This window comes from Myotis daubentonii, chromosome 5 (genome assembly GCF_963259705.1).
Source record: "Myotis daubentonii chromosome 5, mMyoDau2.1, whole genome shotgun sequence".
Classification (NCBI taxonomy): Eukaryota; Metazoa; Chordata; class Mammalia; order Chiroptera; family Vespertilionidae; genus Myotis; species Myotis daubentonii.
In genome coordinates this window covers 110,726,103-110,744,130 of record NC_081844.1, presented here as the reverse complement: position 1 = coordinate 110,744,130, position 18,028 = coordinate 110,726,103, and the positions used below count along the sequence as shown (strand labels likewise).

At 65.3% G+C, this 18,028-nt stretch overlaps 2 protein-coding genes across 5 annotated transcripts in view; both read right to left on the bottom strand.

Annotated features, from left to right (window-relative positions):
* The window catches only part of PSMG3 (proteasome assembly chaperone 3), a 139,146-nt gene extending 130,359 nt beyond the window's left edge, over positions 1 to 8,787 (bottom strand). The window contains exon 1 of the mRNA XM_059699437.1: positions 8,782 to 8,787. The gene's annotated coding sequence lies outside the window, so the exon portion shown is untranslated. The remainder of the gene's footprint in view (positions 1 to 8,781) is intronic.
* Positions 1 to 18,028, bottom strand: part of MAD1L1 (mitotic arrest deficient 1 like 1) — a 149,600-nt gene that overhangs the window by 54,676 nt on the left and 76,896 nt on the right. The gene's annotated exons all lie outside the window — the stretch shown is intronic.

Here is an 18,028-nt window from a genome sequence, read left to right as displayed (position 1 = left end):
AGGGCAGGGGGCAGGGACGGCCGGCACCAGCCCTAGCTCACAGGCCAAGGCACAGGCCTGGAGCGAGGCCCCGCACCACCCCCAGACATGGGGCAGGACCCCCCTCCCCTCTCTCCTGTCCAGCCACCCAGCCGCCTCAGGTGTGATTGGAAGCAGGTGCGACCACAGAGCCCTGCGTGCGCCCAGAGCCGTCCCGTCTCCCGCTGTCGGCCCCGCGCCCGCGCTCTCCCCACGGCCTCTGACTCAGCGCCACCCAGCATGGACTTCATAATTAGTTGATGACAAGAAATCCAATAAGTGAGAAATTAAAGTTACAAATCCAACTGGAACTGGTCACATATCCGTGGAAAATTTGTTTCCACAGGAAGGTTTATTGAGTGTCATAATTTTATTGAAATCCTCTATCTTCCCACTGACTTTTATGGCTCTGAGCTGGTTACCGAGCCGCACGCCAGGGCCGGGGAGGGGTTTCCTTCATAAACACGCCGTAATCGCGCTGTTATTGACCATAAATCCCACCCGCGCCTGCTCTCGGTTCCAGCGCAGCCTCGCCGTGGCCAGCAGAGAGGAAACTGTAAAATGGGAAGTTGTTGTACCTTTTAGAGAAATTGTTTGGTCACTGAACTGTGCTGGTTTGATTGGATAACGACTTTTTAATGACTGATTCCACTTGTGGGGCGTTTGCTTCGTTTCCACTCGAGCAAGTGTGGCGACTGACGGCTGCGCAGCCGGCGCCCGGGCTGCCGGGAAGCGAGGACACTTGCCCCAGAAGCCCAAACAGGGTGTGTTTCCCGGTGCCGAGCAGGCCTGCTTGGGAGCAGTCACGTTTGCCCGCCGCGTGATTAATGCAACTCAGAGCATGGAAGAGCATTACACACAGGACATGAACTCGGACTTGGGGGAGGGTGGCAGAGGAGGGTGCCCGGGCCACTCGCCCCCTTCCACCAGGGGGTCTGCACAAGCTGTGGGCCGGCGCCCAGCGCACCCGGCCCTCCTGGTCTCCAAAAGGGGTCTTGAGCCAGTGCCCGACTCGGGGACGAGGGTGGGCCACGTCCTGGAGTCGGCGGCTGAGTCCAGCCTTGAGCACCCCTGGCCTGGCTGGCAAGGCCTCGCCCGGGCAGTCTTCCTGCCCACCTCCCTGTCTGCCTGCAGCTCTGAGCTGACAAGTGCGGCAGGTCAGTACCAGGACCCGGTGAGGCCTGCAAGCTCGGAGCACGCCCAGTAGGAGCCCAGACCCGAGGGCGGCAGAAATGGAAGGTCTTGGCGAATCGGTGCTTCCTGTGGGCACCAGGGGAGGGAAGAGCCTGGGCAGCTGGCAGGTGTGGAGGAGCACCCACGAGCAGGTCCAGGCCAGTTTTCTGGGGAAGAACCTGGGCTCACAGGTGCCAAGTCCAGGACGACAGGCACTGGCCGGCCAATGACCAGCTACCATCCCCGTGAGTGTAACCGGCCGAGCCCTGCAGCCGAGCCCCAGCCTGGGCAGCCCGAGCAGGGACGCAGGGGCAGGCGGTGACTGTCCCCAAACACGCGAGGCCAGCGACACACGACGGGGCAGGCCATGCCAGCAGCTGCCGGGGCCAGGGACCGGGGGGCCCGGGAGTCCTGGCAGGAGAAGGTGGTGACAAACCAGGCTCCCGTGATGACGCGGGAGGCCCCGTCCTGGACAACAGCAGAGGCCACCCACCTCCCATCTGCCCCTCAAGATACTGAGCCCGCCCTCGCCTCACCTCACCTCTGCTGGCCCCGCTTCTGGGAACTTCTCCCCCAGCCCCGCGCACTTTGGGCATCGTCCGTCTTTCCTCTACAACCTCAGCCCGGAAGGGAGGCCTCTGACCGGCCCCCCCATGCCCCCGCCTGGCGCTGCCCAGAGCACGAGACGCAGGGAGGGAGGGTTTCTCCCGTGTCGGGGCAGGGGCTGGCTCGGGAGAGGCAGGGAGTTTCTGCTCTCGGTCTCACGTCAGCCCTCCTGCAGGCAGAGCGATGGCTCATGTGACTTGAACCTGGGTCTGAGCATGGAGACGCAGTGCTGGGCTCGCAGTGGGCGGGGGAGTGCAGGCCTCCCCTCTGAGAGCTGGAGAGGGTCCCAGGGAAGGCTGGGCGCGGAGGGTGCCAGGGGCTTCCCCGCTGGGCCGGGTGGGGAAAGGCCAATGAGCAGGAGGGCGGGGCTGGCACCGGCCCCTCACAGGACAGCCATGGGCTGACTGACCTTCAGCAGCTGGTCCTCCGGGAGGGGACTGTGCTGAGCGTTGACGTGCTGCCCAAACAGGTGGGGGAGCCCACCTGCGGGGGAGACACACACACCTGGGCACCGCCGCACCCGCGGCGAGGGGCTCCCTGGCAGTGGTGCTTCGCGCGCCCTGGACAGTGGGGACCCAGCCTCTGCCGGCCTCCTGCTGGCATTTGGGACACGCCCGAGGGCAGGCTCCCTCTCCAGGGGCAGCCCCATCTCCAGCCTCAGGCCTCGGCGTGGGAGGGGCGGGAGGGGAGCAGGGGACCTGAGGACAAGGCCAGGAGCCACAGCGCCCAGGGCCGCGCAGGGAGGGCCGCTGCCTCGAGGAGGCGTGGAGCCCACCAGGAGAGCCCGGGACAAGAGCTCAGCCCGAGGGAGGCCAGCGCCCCCACAGGAGGCGAATGAGAAGAGGAGCTCCTGGAGGCCAGCGGGCACAGGTGGGCGCAAGTGCCAGGCCAGCTCCCAAGTCAGAACAGGCTGGGCGCAAACCCTGGCTTCACACTGACACGCTGTGACCTCAGGAGAAGCGATCGGCCCCTCTGAGCCTGAGTGCTCGCCTGGGGGGGGGGGCAGCGCAGACCCCCTCAGGGTCGCACGGTCACGCAGGAGGCAGCGCGGCCAACGCTGTCCCCTGGTCCTTCCCACTGCATCGCTCTTCTAACTGGACAATGGCCAGGACGGGCAGCAGGAGGACAGGGAAAGGCCAGCCGCTCCGCTCCACTGCCTAGCACCCCCACTTCAGCAGGCCCCTCAGTAATTCATAACCCACTTCTCCGGGAAAGAAACAGAGATGGAGGGTCCACCAAGGTCCCAGAGCCACGAGTGTCCCAGCCTGCCTGGTGCCCACCCGGGTGCTGGCAGCACGGCGAGCGCCATCCCCACCTGTGTGCACTCCTGCCGCCCCTCCCGGCTCCACCGCCATGGCCGCGGCCTGGTGCACTCTCCTGCCGCCCACGGGAGCCTGAGCTGGTCTGGAAGGAGTCCCCAGGGGCCGCTTCCCACATTCTCGGCAGCTCCTCCTTCTGCCCCAGACCCGGCCCCACAGGTCCACTTCCTCCACTCCACTCAGTCACTCCACACCTTTTTTTATTTTTATTTTTTAAACGTTTTCATTGATTTCAGAGAGAGAAGGGAGAGGAGGCGGCGCTGGGCTAGCTCTCTGAGGACCTGGCGCTGCGCTCCCGGGACATAGCACCTCCCGGCGTTAAACTCCAAAGGCGGCTGGGGAAGGGGCTTGAAGTCAGGGCCCCTCTACAGCTGTCAGCACCTACACGCAGCTGAGCAGGAAACACCCAGCCCGCAGGCCCCGTGCGCCGTACACGGACCCAGGCCCTCGGCCAGACGGGCTGGGCCAGGAGACTGAGCTGCACCTGGGGCCCAGGCTGCGGGTCACGGGAGGGAGGAGAGGAGGGCGGGTGCGGGGCCTGGAGGGGGCGCCCGGAGCTTCTGAGCAGGCAGAGAGGAGGGGGGGACCCGGGACCGAGCTGACAGTGCGATGTGGGAGCCAGGAGGACGGGCAGGAAAGAACCCCGCCCCCGGCCCAGAGGCCAGCGTGAGCACTGGGAAGTCCCCCTCACAAGCCCAGGAGGGAGGGGTCACGGGGTGGTGGGGGCCCCCCACCCTCCACAGCCCCACATGCAGGAAAGCTGAGACGGCAGTTCAAAGCCAGGCTGTCAGAGTCATCAAAACTCACTACTGCAGCTGACTGGTTAAAAGGCCCGCTCAATGAAATCTTAAAAAATAAAATAAAATAAAATAAAATAAAAGGCCCGCTCAGTAGACGGCGCGTGACCCAGGAGTCCCTTCAGCAGAATGCAATTCTATGAACGGCCGCCCAGGAGCGTGAGGCAGCGCCACCCAGTGCACTTCCCGCTTGGCTTCCCGCGGAGATAAGGCTGCAGCCAGCCTGGGGCGCGACACCACCGCTCCGGCGGGACCATCAGAGGCGGGGCCAGCGGTCACCCACAGCCAGCCTCCCCTCCGTGCCGACCAAACGCCCCAACCACCAGCCCTGCCCGCCCAGAGCCCACGGGGACAGTTTTCTGTTGACTTTTGGAGAGAGTGGGAGGGATGGAGGGAGAAGGAGAGAGAGAGAGGCACATAGATTGGTGGCCTTCTGCTTGCACCCTGACCCAGGCCAAGGTCAAACTGGCAACCCAGTTACATGCCCTGGACCAGAAATCGAAGCCACGACCCTCCAGTGCACAGGCCGGTGCTCTAACCACTCAACTTCCTGATGAGCAAGGGGGGGGGGGAGAGAGAGAAACGTTGATCGGTTGCCTCCCATATGTGCCCCAACCAGGGATTGAACTTACAACCTGGGTATGTGCCCTGACTGGGAACTGAACCACCATCTTTTGGTGGACGGGACGATGTTCCAAACACCCAGCCAGGGCCAGTGACGGAGTTTCCCACCAACTACCCTCCCAGGTGAGTGCAGAGGAGGCCCCGGGGCCCCCGGTCATGCCACACCCCAAGGGCTCTGCTCCCAGTGGCTTCCTCGGGGCCTCGGCCCCTCTGTCCTCCATGGCCGCGCTGTGCCTGGTCCCGGCTCAGACCGCATCCCTGCCTGTCCCCCAGGCCACCCTGCCTGCTCTGCTGTATTTCACTCCCCGTCTTTCCGTCAGCTCCTCACAGAGACCTGGTGGCCCGTTTACCTTTCACTGAGCTCATTTCTGCTGGGCTCCCAGGCCCAGAGCAGCCCTGTGAGGGCACAGGCCACGGACCTGCAGGCTGCTGTCAGAGCTGGCGCTGTCCTCCCTGCAGGGCCGCAGGCGGGCAGGCAGCCCTAGCACCTGCCCTGCGCCCACACGGGCGCCCGGTGCAGAGAGCAGGCCTGACCCGCGGCCCCACTGTGAGTCACTGAGGCCCGGGCGGCCTGGCTTCCTGTGTCACCCCCGCCACCCACCTACACGCAGCCGGAGGGTGGGGACAGCTCTGCGTCTCCCCAGCAGCCGTGTTCTCGCACTCCCACCTCCTGCTAGAAGCGCCACAACACCTCCTGTGGAGGAGTGGGAATCAACTGAGATTTCCTGAAGCAATTTCCCTTCGCTTCCACGCGGCGCGTTACAGATCCGTCTCATTTACGGAGGCCGTAATGCATCCCCAGCATCCACTCCCCACAGCAGGCCCCCACCCGCCGACAGCGTGGGTGCCGCGGGGAGCGGGCGCTCAGCCCGATGCTCAAGCAGGGAAGGGGCTGGGCCTCGCCACCCGCCCCATCAACACGGTCCTACAGACAGGACGCTGCAGCCGAGGGAAGAGGAGACGCCCGCCTCTCCCCAGGGACGACGGACCGCAGCAGCCGGTCCCAATGCAACGGCTTTGCGGGAGGAAGATCTCCAAATCCTCCCGGGGAATTTACTGAAAACCTGCGTGAGAGGGTGCAGTTCAACCGTGTGGCTCGAGGGCCCACCGTCAATGACTAAGCCTCCCTCGGCCTCAGCTTCCTCAGCCGTAGCCGTGGGCGGGAGGCAGCTCTCACCCCAGGTGCCTGTCATCTGTGCACAAACTGAGGGTCACTGGTGCCTCCTCCCGCCTCAGCCTCGGGGTCACTAGGATTAGCCCCACCTTCTGGGAATGGCCTCCACTTATTAAAACCAAACACCCGTGATTGCAACTGAACCCCCTCGGGTACCTGTGGCTGCCTTGGGCTTTCCCAGGCTGTGGGGGGTGGGGTGGGGGGGGGGAGACAGGAGCCTCGCGGGGCCCCAGGGCGGGGCCTGCTGGGGGGAAGGGTCCCAACGCACTGCTCCCCTCTCTGGCCATTACCACAGCTTCACATTCACTCGCGGTTCTCTGCCTGCTCCACGCAAGGGCAAGGCCAGCTCTGCAGGCAGGTGAGATACATCCCTTCACCACTCTACGCCTCTTCCTTGTCAGACACCAAGCACCTGGCCAGGGAAGACGTTAGAACGTATTTGCTATCACAGCCCTGGCAGGAAAGACTGTGTGCCTTGGCCCGTCCAGGCCCCTCGGGCAGAGGGCACGGGATGCGGAACAGGGCTCCCTCTGCGTCCGCCTCGCACCGCAGGGCCCGCGCACCAGCCCCGAGGGCACTGGGAGGCGGCAAGGCCTCTCTCGCGGCGTCCTGGCTTCTCCAGGCCCTTCCCAGCCTGCAGGGTGGGGCAGGGGACTGCAGCTGCGCCCCCTTTGCCCACGGCCCCCCGACTGCTGAAGTAACAGACTCCCGCCTGGAGCCTCAACCTCGGCCCTCTGCTGCCACTAAGGATGAGGGGTGGCTCTAGAGCGTAGGCGTCCACTGCCAAGGACGCCCGCCCTGACTGCTGCACACCCGCCTGCTCCTTCACAGCAGCCGCCTGAGACCTGAATGAGGGCCGCTCACTCGTGTCCCCCACTCAGGGCCCCACGCCTGTGGGAGCAGGACTGGGCTCAGTGCCTCCCTGAGGAGGAGGGGGAGGAAGAGGAGAAGGTGCTGGTAACTGGGAGGGCTCCATGCGGGGCACCTGCCACCAGGGGCACAGGTGGTGGGCCCCGTGTGGGACACCTGCCACCAGAGGGCACAGGTGGTGGGCCCCGTGTGGGACACCTGCCACCAGGGGGCACAGGTGGTGGGCCCCGTGTGGGACACCTGCCACCAGGGGGCACAGGTGGTGGGCCCCGTGTGGGACACCTTCCACCAGAGGGCACAGGTGGTGGGCCCCGTGTGGGACACCTGCCACCAGGGGGCACAGGTGGTGGGCCCCGTGTGGGACACCTGCCACCAGAGGGCACAGGTGGTGGGCCCCGTGTGGGACACCTGCCACCAGAGGGCACAGGTGGTGGGCCCCGTGTGGGACACCTGCCACCAGGGGGCACAGGTGGTGGGCCCCGTGTGGGACACCTGCCACCAGGGGGCACAGGTGGTGGGCCCCGTGTGGGACAGTAAAAGGACCAGAGCCTCGGCAGCAGCTTGGGCGGTGAGCACGGAGACTCGGCAGGAGCCGCTCCCCCAAACCAAAAGCAAGCATCCACAGGCACCCTTGCCCTGCAGGGCCGCCGGCCCCTCACTTCCGAGTCTGAACAAGAGGGCAGCTCACCCCGTGCTGTCCCCTGGGTCCCAGGCCCCCAGCCTGGCCCTCCAAGCCCATGCTGTCTGCAGGTGCGGCCAGGGTCTGGGTGCTGAGCTCCCCCTCTTCGCCTCCCGGGCACAGTGCCAGGTGCCACCCTAAGCACCTTAAAGTGGTGCCCAGCACAGCTCTTGGCTCATGAGCGACACTCGGCAGGTGTGGGCGACAGCGGGTGGGAAGGCTGGGAGGCCTCTGTGCGTGACGGGTCACAGCCCTCCCTCTGCCCGAGGAAGGGGGACTCCGTCAGGTTACCACGACGCCACCTCCCCTGCCGGGAGCCGGGCCATCCTTGCTGTTTCAAGGGACCTGGCATATATGGCATACGGTTCTTAACATGTTTGCTCACCTTCTTGGCGCTGTGTTTTAACCAAGGTCACCTCTCCGAGAAAGGTTGTTTCCCCAGGTAGGAATTTTTCCCTGAAGTCAGGGAGGGGATGAAACTCCTTAACTAAGTGCCAGGCGGGTAGTTAATCACTACAAACAATCATGCTTAAGCTACATAATCTTTACTCCCTGGAATGGAGATAAGAAATGCCCTAACCTTTGTAATAGAAATTGATAGGATTGAATCAACTGGTATAAATACAGATGTAACAAGACAGCAAGACACAGAACTTAGAACACAGGGCTTGGAAGACAGGACCAAGAGAGACAGAGCCTAGGCACAGAACCTACACAGAACGTTCTCTAGAGGCAGAAGAACTTCACTGGCGAGAGCATGCCGGAGGATCCTGGACAGGGACTGGCCTCAGAGCCTGGAGGCGGAGCCTGGCGAGAGAGCATGGCAGGGGATCCTGGACTGAACTTGACTGCAGAGGTTGGCAAGAGAGCCTGACTAGAACCTGGTGACTGAACCTGGCTGGAGAACCTAGCAAGAGAACATGGACACAGAACCTCTCTGGAGATCCAGACCAGAACTTGGCTGGAGAACTGGCTATAGAACCTGGCTGGAGACCCTGACAAGAGAACCTGGCTATGATGATCACCTGAACGCTGCCTCTGTGTCATTCCTTCTTCACCGACTCCGTCCACACCTTTGGGGACCCCTGGACCTGCTGGGGTTGGACCCCAGCACTCCACCACGGCCGCCCCGGAAGGGACGGGGCTGAAGGAGCAGCATGTGGTGCCCACCCCCATGGCACGCATCCCTCCAGCGACCGTCCGCCCTGTGCCTGTGCCTGTGCCTCCAGGCGCGGAGCGAGGGCTGAGAAGCCGCCACCTTCACGAGGACAGGCTGGGGGGCAGCTTGCCCAGCACGTCTCTGCGGGCTCCTGCGTCCTCCTGTTTACCAGATTGCTTATGCAGAGACACCGCCATGCATAATGCATCCAATTACGCAGCCAAGGCAAGCCTCAGCAGAGGAGAGTCAAGTCAGCCACGCAGACAGTTCAGAAAGTGTTTTTGAAACGCCCGAGCCCTGACTTGGGGAAGTGTCTGGCTCCCGCCTCCGCTGTCCACGGACGCAGTGTAAGCATATGACACGGCGCTCACCGCCCCGCTTCCGCGTGGTGACGGCCTGGCGCTGACACTTGCTCACTCTCAGTGGCAGGGCCGATTAGCATGTAAATCGCTGGCAGACAGGAGAAATGAAAGCGAGGAAGCTCTTTAATTAACTTTAATCCTCTGAAACCCACGCAGCAGTGGCTCTGACAGCTCTCCAGCTCTCCAGCCCTCCTCGGGGTCCCGCCACCTCCGTGGCCTGGGGAGGTCTGAGGGGGGCTGGTGAGGGCCAGCGGCAAAGTGACATTTGGGGGTCCAACCCACCTCGTGCTGTGGTGACTGTCACCTGGGCCAAGCGGGCAGCCGGGTTCCCACCTGCTGAGCGTGTCCTGGTTGCAGCATCCTCACAGACAGCCCTGCACGGGGATCCCGGCTTGTCCTTGCACAGAGGGGCCAGCTCCACCTGCAGGCGGCGGGGCCCAGCGAGCTCTGGGCCAGGCCTGGCTCCTTCCTGCTTGGCAGCACCCACACGGCCAGAGGGCAGCAGTGTGGAGTCCATGGTGGCTGCCCAGAGCCACAGGCCCAGGCCGGCCACTGGCGACGCAGCGCGCCCGGCTCTGCAGCAGCACAGGCTGCGGGCGGTGGGCTGAGTGCCCCTGAGAGCAGGCAGGGCCCGGGGCGCGACGTGCGAGACGTGCCAGAGCTGTGGGGAGGCAGATGTCCAGGCCGGGAGAAGGGACAGCGTGAGATGACCGAAGCGCACCTGTCGGCTGTGCTAAGGAGGTGCTTCTGTTGGCTCACGGCGCTCACTCAGCCTGCCCCCCACCCCGAGGAGGTGCCACCCCCTCTTTCTCCGCAGAGCATCCCAGAGCCGGATGCATGAGGCAGTGACAACGGGGACGGATTTGAGTGTCGCACTCTGGCCCCAGCCACTGCAGGGTTTCAGCTTGGACCACGTGAGGGCTGAGACACCAAACAGAAGCCACCTGGGCCTGAGCTGCAAGGAGGAGATGCCGAAAACGCACTAGGAATGGTGCTGCGGACTTGCAAGCCCAGGTCCCTGCAGAGCCTGGCGTGCGGCCTGGGTGACCACGTGGAGGTGCGCACACCGGCCCTGTAGCAGCAGGCTGGGCAAGGGGCCTGCGGGGCCCAAGGCACAACAGCTCGCTCGTGTGTGTGTGTGGGGCCCAGTGCGCCCACTCGCCGCTTCTGTGACACAGGAGCCAGGCAGGAAGGCTCACCAACACTCGCCCCTGCGGACAGGGCATGCTCGCTCCCGAAGTCGCTGTGCCAGGGGGACGGAGTGGCATCGCTGGGCATCGGCCCATGCGGCCTGCTCCCCATCCTCCTGGGTCTGGAGGAAGCAGAAGCTTTGCGGGGAGAGCTGCGTGCCCCAAGGCCGTGGCAGGCAGAACCAGAACTGGAACCAGGCCCCTTGGACTGAGCCACTGTCACCCGGGGCCGAGGGACTCGGAGCCAGATCACGGAGGCGCCCACCTCACCCTGCTCTGTGTAGTCTGCGCTGCCCCCCAGGCCCGGGCTCTGGGGACAGGCCTGTCCGGGCCAGCCATGCCTGCCACCGCAGGCAGGCAAGTCCCGGCTGCAGGCCCTGGAGCCAGCCCAGTGCTCCCGACGGCGATGGGGAGAGGGCTCAGCCCTGGCACTTCCTGCAGAGGGAGAGGCCCCTCCCGCCCCACGCGTCCCCTCACCACCCCCGAGACCAGCTGGCCCTGGGCACTCAGACTGCCATCCCCCCGGGCTCGCGGCTGAGCGAGCTGCTTGCACAGACACCTCGTGAGATGTGCTGCGACCATCAGTGCCCGGCGCGGGGGCTGCCTCCGAGCCTCTCCTAGAGCCTGCAGGGCCTTTCTCAGAGCCGGGAGCCCGGGGCAGAGAGCGCCGCTGGCTGGGACTTGGTCTGACTGACTCCCGCAGAGGACAGGGCCGTTTGTCAACTGACGCGCTCGCTCCTCAGCCAGACCCCCGAGAGGCCGGCTCCAGGAGCTCGGGGAACGCCGACGGACACACGAAAATTAGATGCAAACATTCTCCGGGGTCCCGGGAGGCCAGCGCCCCCGAGCGCCACACGCCCTCTCCAGGACACTGGGCGCCGGCTCCTGCGCACAGGGCGGAGCGGGCCAGCGCCCCCGAGCGCCACACGCCCTCTCCAGGACACTGGGCGCCGGCTCCTGCGCACAGGGCGGAGCGGGCCAGCGCCCCCCGAGCGCCACACGCCCTCTCCAGGACACTGGGCGCCGGCTCCTGCGCACAGGGCGGAGCGGGCCAGCGCCCCCCGAGCGCCACACGCCCTCTCCAGGACACTGGGCGCCGGCTCCTGAGCACAGGGCGGAGCGGGCCAGCGCCCCCCGAGCGCCACACGCCCTCTCCAGGACACTGGGCGCCGGCTCCTGAGCACAGGGCGGAGCGGGCCAGCGCCCCCCGAGCGCCACACGCCCTCTCCAGGACACTGGGCGCCGGCTCCTGCGCACAGGGCGGAGCGGGCCAGCGCACCCCGAGCGCCACACGCCCTCTCCAGGACACTGGGCGCCGGCTCCTGCGCACAGGGCGGAGCGGGCCAGCGCACCCCGAGCGCCACACGCCCTCTCCAGGACACTGGGCGCCGGCTCCTGCGCACAGGGCGGAGCGGGCCAGCGCCCCCAGAGCGCCACACGCCCTCTCCAGGACACTGGGCGCCGGCTCCTGAGCACAGGGCGGAGCGGGCCAGCGCACCCCGAGCGCCACACGCCCTCTCCAGGACACTGGGCGCCGGCTCCTGCGCACAGGGCGGAGCGGGCCAGCGCCCCCAGAGCGCCACACGCCCTCTCAAGGACACTGGGCGCCGGCTCCTGCGCACAGGGTGGAGCGGGCCAGCGCCCCCAGAGCGCCACACGCCCTCTCCAGGACACTGGGCGCCGGCTCCTGCGCACAGGGCGGAGCGGGCCAGCTGTCAGCAGGTGGCTCCAAGGGACAGCGCCCCCAGCTGGCAGCACCCCCACCCGCCCTGGCCGCTCACCATGCCAAACCCCAGGTCCTGCCTACAGCCTGTCTCTGAAAGCCCCAGGCCACGCGGACACAGGGTCCACGGGTGGGCGCGGGGTGCAGGGCCCCGCCCACTGCCCAGACCCTCCGGAGCAGAGGCGCACCACGTGAGGTCAGCACTGCAGAGCCCGCTGCTCACACACACCTCCTAGTCTAGAAGGGAGAGCTCGGGAAGGGGCAACTTCTAGAAACCAGGCCCTGTGCAGGGATGGTGCCTGAGTACCAGCTTGGGAACCCCTTCCAGAGCCAAGGTCCGCCAGCACCACCCCGTGTCCAGGCCTCCCAGCAAACCCTGAGCCTAGGGAGCGATGTTATAAGCCTCGCTCAGGCCAGGGCAGCGCCAACCTCCACCACGAGATCCCACAGCACAGAGGGCAGGGCGGCCAGGCATCTACGGGGCCAGGGCCTGGTGGGTCGCGTCTGCTGCCTGAGACGGCCCTGCAGGACCCACTCGACAGATGGAGATGAGACTCCGGGACTCGGTGAAGGAGGAGGCTGTCAGGGCGAGGGCCCCAAGGGCACCTCGAGCTCCCTTCACTGCCCCACCGGCTGGGCCAATAGCCCCAGCCAACCTCTCCCTCCCCAAGCCCCCAGGGCTGCAGGCCAACGTTATTTCTACACTCTCCCTCTCCAGACACAGGGCAAGGCTGGCAATGACCTCCAGCAAAACAAGTGTTAGAATTGGGGAAAGGGGCCCAACATCGCCCTTGCCCTGCCCACAGCCAGAGCGTCCGGGCAGCACGGACACCCGGTCGCCCAGTCGCCCTGAGCGATGCTGCAAACGCCTGGGGAAAAGGCTCTGCCGCCTAATCCCAAGGTCACACTGGGTGGCTCAGGTCTGGAGGAAGTGCCTCCCCTCCTGGCCTTGTATGGGGCTGGTCTCTACAGGCAAAGCTAACCAACGGAGAGCTGACGGCAACCGCACTCCCTGCGCTGCCGCCCACGGGATGATGGATGGTGTTTAATCCCGCCAGCCGGAGACACTGCATCTGTAAACACGGACCCAGCTTCCTTGCTGGTTAATCACTATTTCAATGGCCAGGGCTGGTCTTTGTCTACTAGGCCCAGTGTTCCGTGGGGGCTTGTGGGAAAAACAGCTAAACTGCAAAAAAAACAACCGGCTTTGAAAACACACTCACATGTACTCCTACAGGCACACATGTAGACACACACACACGTGCACTCACGTGCACTCATAAATGTGCAGACACTTGTGTGTATACAACCACACTCACATGTACACACCATCACATGCACTTGCCGTCGCACATACACACCCGTGTTCACCCACACGCATGCGCTCTGACATCCACTGCCGGGCACGGCGGTGACAGACAGGCAGCGCCGTCTCACGCTGTCCTGACACACGGCCCCACCCAGCCGCAGCCTCCTCTTCCGAAACAGGCCTTTGCAAATCCTAACTCAGAATTTTCAAAAGGACTTGTAAGTGGGATTATGAGAAAAAAAATTAACGAAAATACAGTAATTTGGTGAATGTTGGTCAGCAGTCACTGCTACTCATGATGCTACTTGCGCAGGACCCAGACCCGCAGCGGACACACATTTCCTAGAGAATAAACTGTGTGAGGAGGGTAGACGCCATCGCACGGCAGCAGGCCCAGCACAGAGTAGGCGCCTGAGCGGCGGGGCAGCCAGTGCGCGCATCTCCCACTGTGAAAACCCAGATGCGTGTGGACACTGGATAAGCCCTGAGAGGCTGGCCGGGTGCCCAGTGATGGCAAATCCCCCGGTTAGGAGGAACCACTGCCCAGGCACCACACAGCCCAACAGGGCCACGCGCCACGGGCATGCAGGCCCCGGGATCTGCCAGCTCGTCGGGCCCAGCACTGGCAGGGTGGGGCCGCACCCAAGGAGAAGCCGGTGTGGGCAGAGGTCAGGGGAGAGAGCTGCCCAGTGCACCAAAAATGCTGACCCGACCCCCCCCCCAGGCCGGGAGCAGCAGAGGAGGCCGGCACCCTCAGCATCGCTGAGACAGGCGCGGGAGTGGCCTGGAGACGGCCCAGCGGCAGCGAGCGCAGGCTATTTTTAGCTGCGCACTGGAGAGGCAGCTGGCAGGGAGCCATGTCTTTGGCGTGACCATCAATTTTCACCTGCAGCCACTTCCTTTCCTCTCAGGATGAAGGTTATTCAAAGATTTGGATTTCTTCGAAATTGAGTTAAGAGAGAACAGGTCTCCACACGATGAGAGGGATTTAATCGTCAGCAAGGACACGGGGCTGGCACAGCCGTCCTCCCAGGCCTGCCAGACCCTCAGCCTCCGCAGGACGCCCAGGGCTGCGCCCGCCACGCCTGCTCCACCCTGTGCCTCAGCCTCTCCCAGTCAGTCAGAGCCCTGCCCTGGGGAGGGCAGCCTGTGGTCAGCGCTGGCCCCTCCGTCTGGGACACCAGGACACGGTGCACTGAGGAAGGCGGCCCTGCCTCGGGACCAGTCCCAGGAGAGCTGACAGCTCCCTGCGGGACGGCCTTTCCACGCAGCACGTCAGAAACGCACATGCGATGCGGGGAGGAACAGCAGGTCACCCACACCCGCCCCTCCCACCTCACCAGCGCCCCCCATCTCCACACGGCCCTCAGGCCACGGTGGTGCCCCCTCCCCATCTCGGGGCGAAGAGCTCTGAGACGGAGCGAGCTGGACACCACACGGAGGGCCGGCCGCAGAAGACGGGCAGGGAGGGAGCGCCTCCGTGTTTCCTGGGTGCCACCTAAGACCACAGCTTTGAGCTCGCAGAGGAAGGCACCCGTGAGGAACCCTGTTAACAAGGTTAGCAGCTCAGACTCCAGGGACGGATGTGCGAGGAGAGCATGCTCTCTGGTCTCTGCCCGAGCAGCGTGGACATGAGCCGCTTCTCTCTCAGGGAAGAGGCTCCTGTGGGCTACGCAGCGCCAGAGCCCAGGCCCCCGGGCGCAGGGTCACGCGGGAGGGGCCGACCTCCTCTCCCTGCGCCTGAGTCCCTGTGCTTGGTGACGCCTCACCTGACCCTCGAGTCCCCCGGACGCCCCATCCAGGCTCCCAGGGTCTGAGTCACTACGCTCAGAGCAGCCACAGGAAGCCGGAGAATCTGAGACGCGCAGCCACCAGTGGTGCGATGCAGGCCGACAGCGAGTGGCACCAGAGGAGGCGTGGGCACCAGACCCTCTGCCTGGCCCTCACCTGCGCCTCCCCTGTCCTGTGCCCACCTCCCAGGCGCAGGCAGGGCGCAGCTCAGTGCAGGGAGAGCTGGCGGGAAACACTCTGCGCTAGGGACCGGCCAAGCGGCCCAGACATGGAAGGTGAACCCATGTTCTCAACCCCTGCGCACATGCGTACTGACTCAGAACTGCCAGGACCGGGAAGCCCCTGAGATGCCCTGCATCAGGCGACGGTCAGCAGACTGGCCCCGCAGACGGCGGGACATTATGCAGCGGGAAGAAGAAAGGAGCGGCCCGCCATGAAGAGACACGGAGGAACCTCGGCTGCAGGTGACTAAGAGGCGGAAGCCAGTCTGACGGGCCGCGGGCTGCGGGCGGCCCTGTGTGACGCTCTGGGACGGGCAGCACGGAGGGGACAGTGACAGAGCACGGCCGACACTGCCTGTCCACGCTCGGCGCTGTGCGGAGACCCTGCATCCTGCCGGCAACGCCAGAGCCCCTCTGGGCAGGGAAGACTGAACCCGGTGAGAGAGAAGGGCCCTGCGGCCTCCTGTGTCCTCCTGGTTGGACTGGGCACCTGGGAGAGCAGTCGGCCAGTAAGAGCAGCGTCAGTACGCCTGAGTGGAGGCTACGCCAGGGCACGGAGACTGGCTTGGGGGGGCACGGAGACTGGCTGGGGAACCCCGCAGAGAGCGTGGGGCTGGCAGGTGGGGCCTGGGGTGGGGTGGGGACACGAAGCATCGTCCGAGGGTGTGCAGCCTGCCCTCCGGACGCCGCGGGCCGACCTATGGTGGGGTGTCTGGACCTGGAGCTGACCCACTGGCCTGGAGCCTCCAAGCGGGAGAGGGCCCTTCCCAAGGTGCTGATGGGACCACTGTGTGGTGTGCTGACTACGAGATGCGGAGGCCCCGAGGCCCCGGTGGCTGCGGGGCTGGTGCAGGTGCCGGCTGGCAACTCCAGCAGCCGGCAGCCAGCTATGCTCAGTGCGGCCTCGTGCGCCCAGCTGCCCCGCAGGTAGATGTCACCTGCGGCTGCGCAGCCCGAGCTGCCTGCCCCTGCAAGCAGTGGCCCGAGGCGACCACCGGCGGCTCTCAGACCGTGCCTGGCAGGCGTGGTCCTGAGGATCCTGTCCTGCTCTGGCCGCCCTGGCTGACGTGTGGCCGGCCTCCAGCCCAGCCCTCGCTCCGGGGGGGCAGCGGAGAGTGATCTCTGTCCCAAGTCCCCACAGCAGCAGGTGTCCTGTGCCTTTGGGTGAGGAGACACAGCGGCCAGGTCCCCTGAACAAAAGCAGGGCCTTGTGCAGCCCCCGGCAGCGAGGGGCAGCAAAATGCTGATGCCACGTGAGGCCCTCAGAGGACAGGCGCCGAGAGCTCCAGAGGCCCCAGCAGCAGGCAAGCAGCACTGGACAGACCGTACAACTAGCACCGAGTCACCTGAGGTGAACAAACGACAACAGAAGGGCCTGGGGAACGAGACACCCGCCACGGACGCCAACAGCAGGCACCGCCCTCGGGTGCGGCCGCGCGGTTGGCCTTCCCTGCACAGCAGGCTGCGGTCTGAGCACCGCTCGCTAGGTCTGAGCAGCCTCACCTGTCCTCCCAGGAGCGCTCTGTGCTTCCCACACGGAGGGGAGGGGGGGGGGGCGCAGCTCAGCCTCCGTCTCTCACCCGCGGAAGGTCAAGTCCAGACCTGCCACCACCCAGCATCACATAGCTTCACCCCATCTGCCCCCGGCCAGTCCTGGAGCAGGCAGCTCCTCCAGCGGTCTGAGAGCCAGCCCTGGCGAAGCTGAGGAGCTATCACCTCCTCTCCTGCGTCCGCACGCCTGACGGTGGCGGCACCGGCAGCTCCTTCTTGCCTGTCCCCTCGTCAGCTCTCCACCAACAAGGCCACAATCCCCAGGCCTTCTTTCACAAACAGGGAGCCCACAGGTCTCCGCCCAACATCAGCTCCCGAAAACTCCTCCTGTGCGTCCCATCACAGCTAGCAAGTGTGTGTGGGTATGCACGTATGTGGATGCATGTGGGTGTGCATGTGTGTGGTATGCATGTGTGTGGGGGTGCATGTGTGCGGGCATGCATGTGTGTGTGGGTGTGCATGTGTGTGGTGTGCGGGTATGCATGTGTATGGCTATGCATGCATGTGGGTGCATGTGTGTGGTGTGCATGCATGGGTGTGTGTGTGTTGGTCTCTCCTGCCTGCCCGCCCTCCTGGACTGTAGTTGTACCAGGGTCCTGACACCCTGTCACGGCGCCTCATGTCCAGCGGACGTGGCAGACACGACAGAGATGGGGGAGGGAGAGGAGGCCGCGAGGCCCTCAGTGTCGGCTCCCATGACTGAGCCAGCTGACCAGGCCAGGGCCTTGCCCCTTCTGTGCCAGGAGGCAGCCGGAGGACATGGGCAGTGTCTGCCCTGGGGGACCGCCCACCAAGCCCAGGCTTCCGAGGCAGCACCTGGGGCCTGTGAGGCGGGGGGGCCCTGGACAGCCACGTGGCGCCAAGAGCACACGCCGGCTTCTCTGAGGACGGCTGGGCACGGCGATGGCTGGCAGAGACCCCACACGCCTGAATGCTGGCACCTGGCTCGCTTTGTAAGAGCTCCGTTGTCAGGAGGCCAGCGGCAAGGAGAGCAGTCTCCATCAGAAACGACGAGAGCGGCCGCCTGCCAGACCGCACCTCCTGAGGGCCGCGGCCGCGTAGCCTGGCCTGGCCCTGGGGGGAAGGGGGGGGAGCACCTGGAGACAGATTCGGGCTTCTCCTTCCCCGTCCCCTAAGATGGCGGCATCTTTAATGAGCTCCACACAGACACTCAGACGCACTCTCCAGGGAGCTCCTCCTGTGAAGCCAGAGCCCACAGCTCTTCCGGCAAAGAACAGAGAGGACGTGTAGGCCCAGCAGAATGGACACGGCGAATCCTTGCTCCAAACCCAAGTGTGGAAGGGAGGGGGAGAGGGCTGCCCCCAAAACCCAGGACGCACTGGGGCCCGCAGAGCTGTCCAAAGGCAGGCTCCGCCCACAGGGACCCCAGATTGGAGAGCTCCTGACAGCATGCAGCACCCTCCTGCCGATCAGGACCCTGCCACAGCCTGCGGCCCCGGGG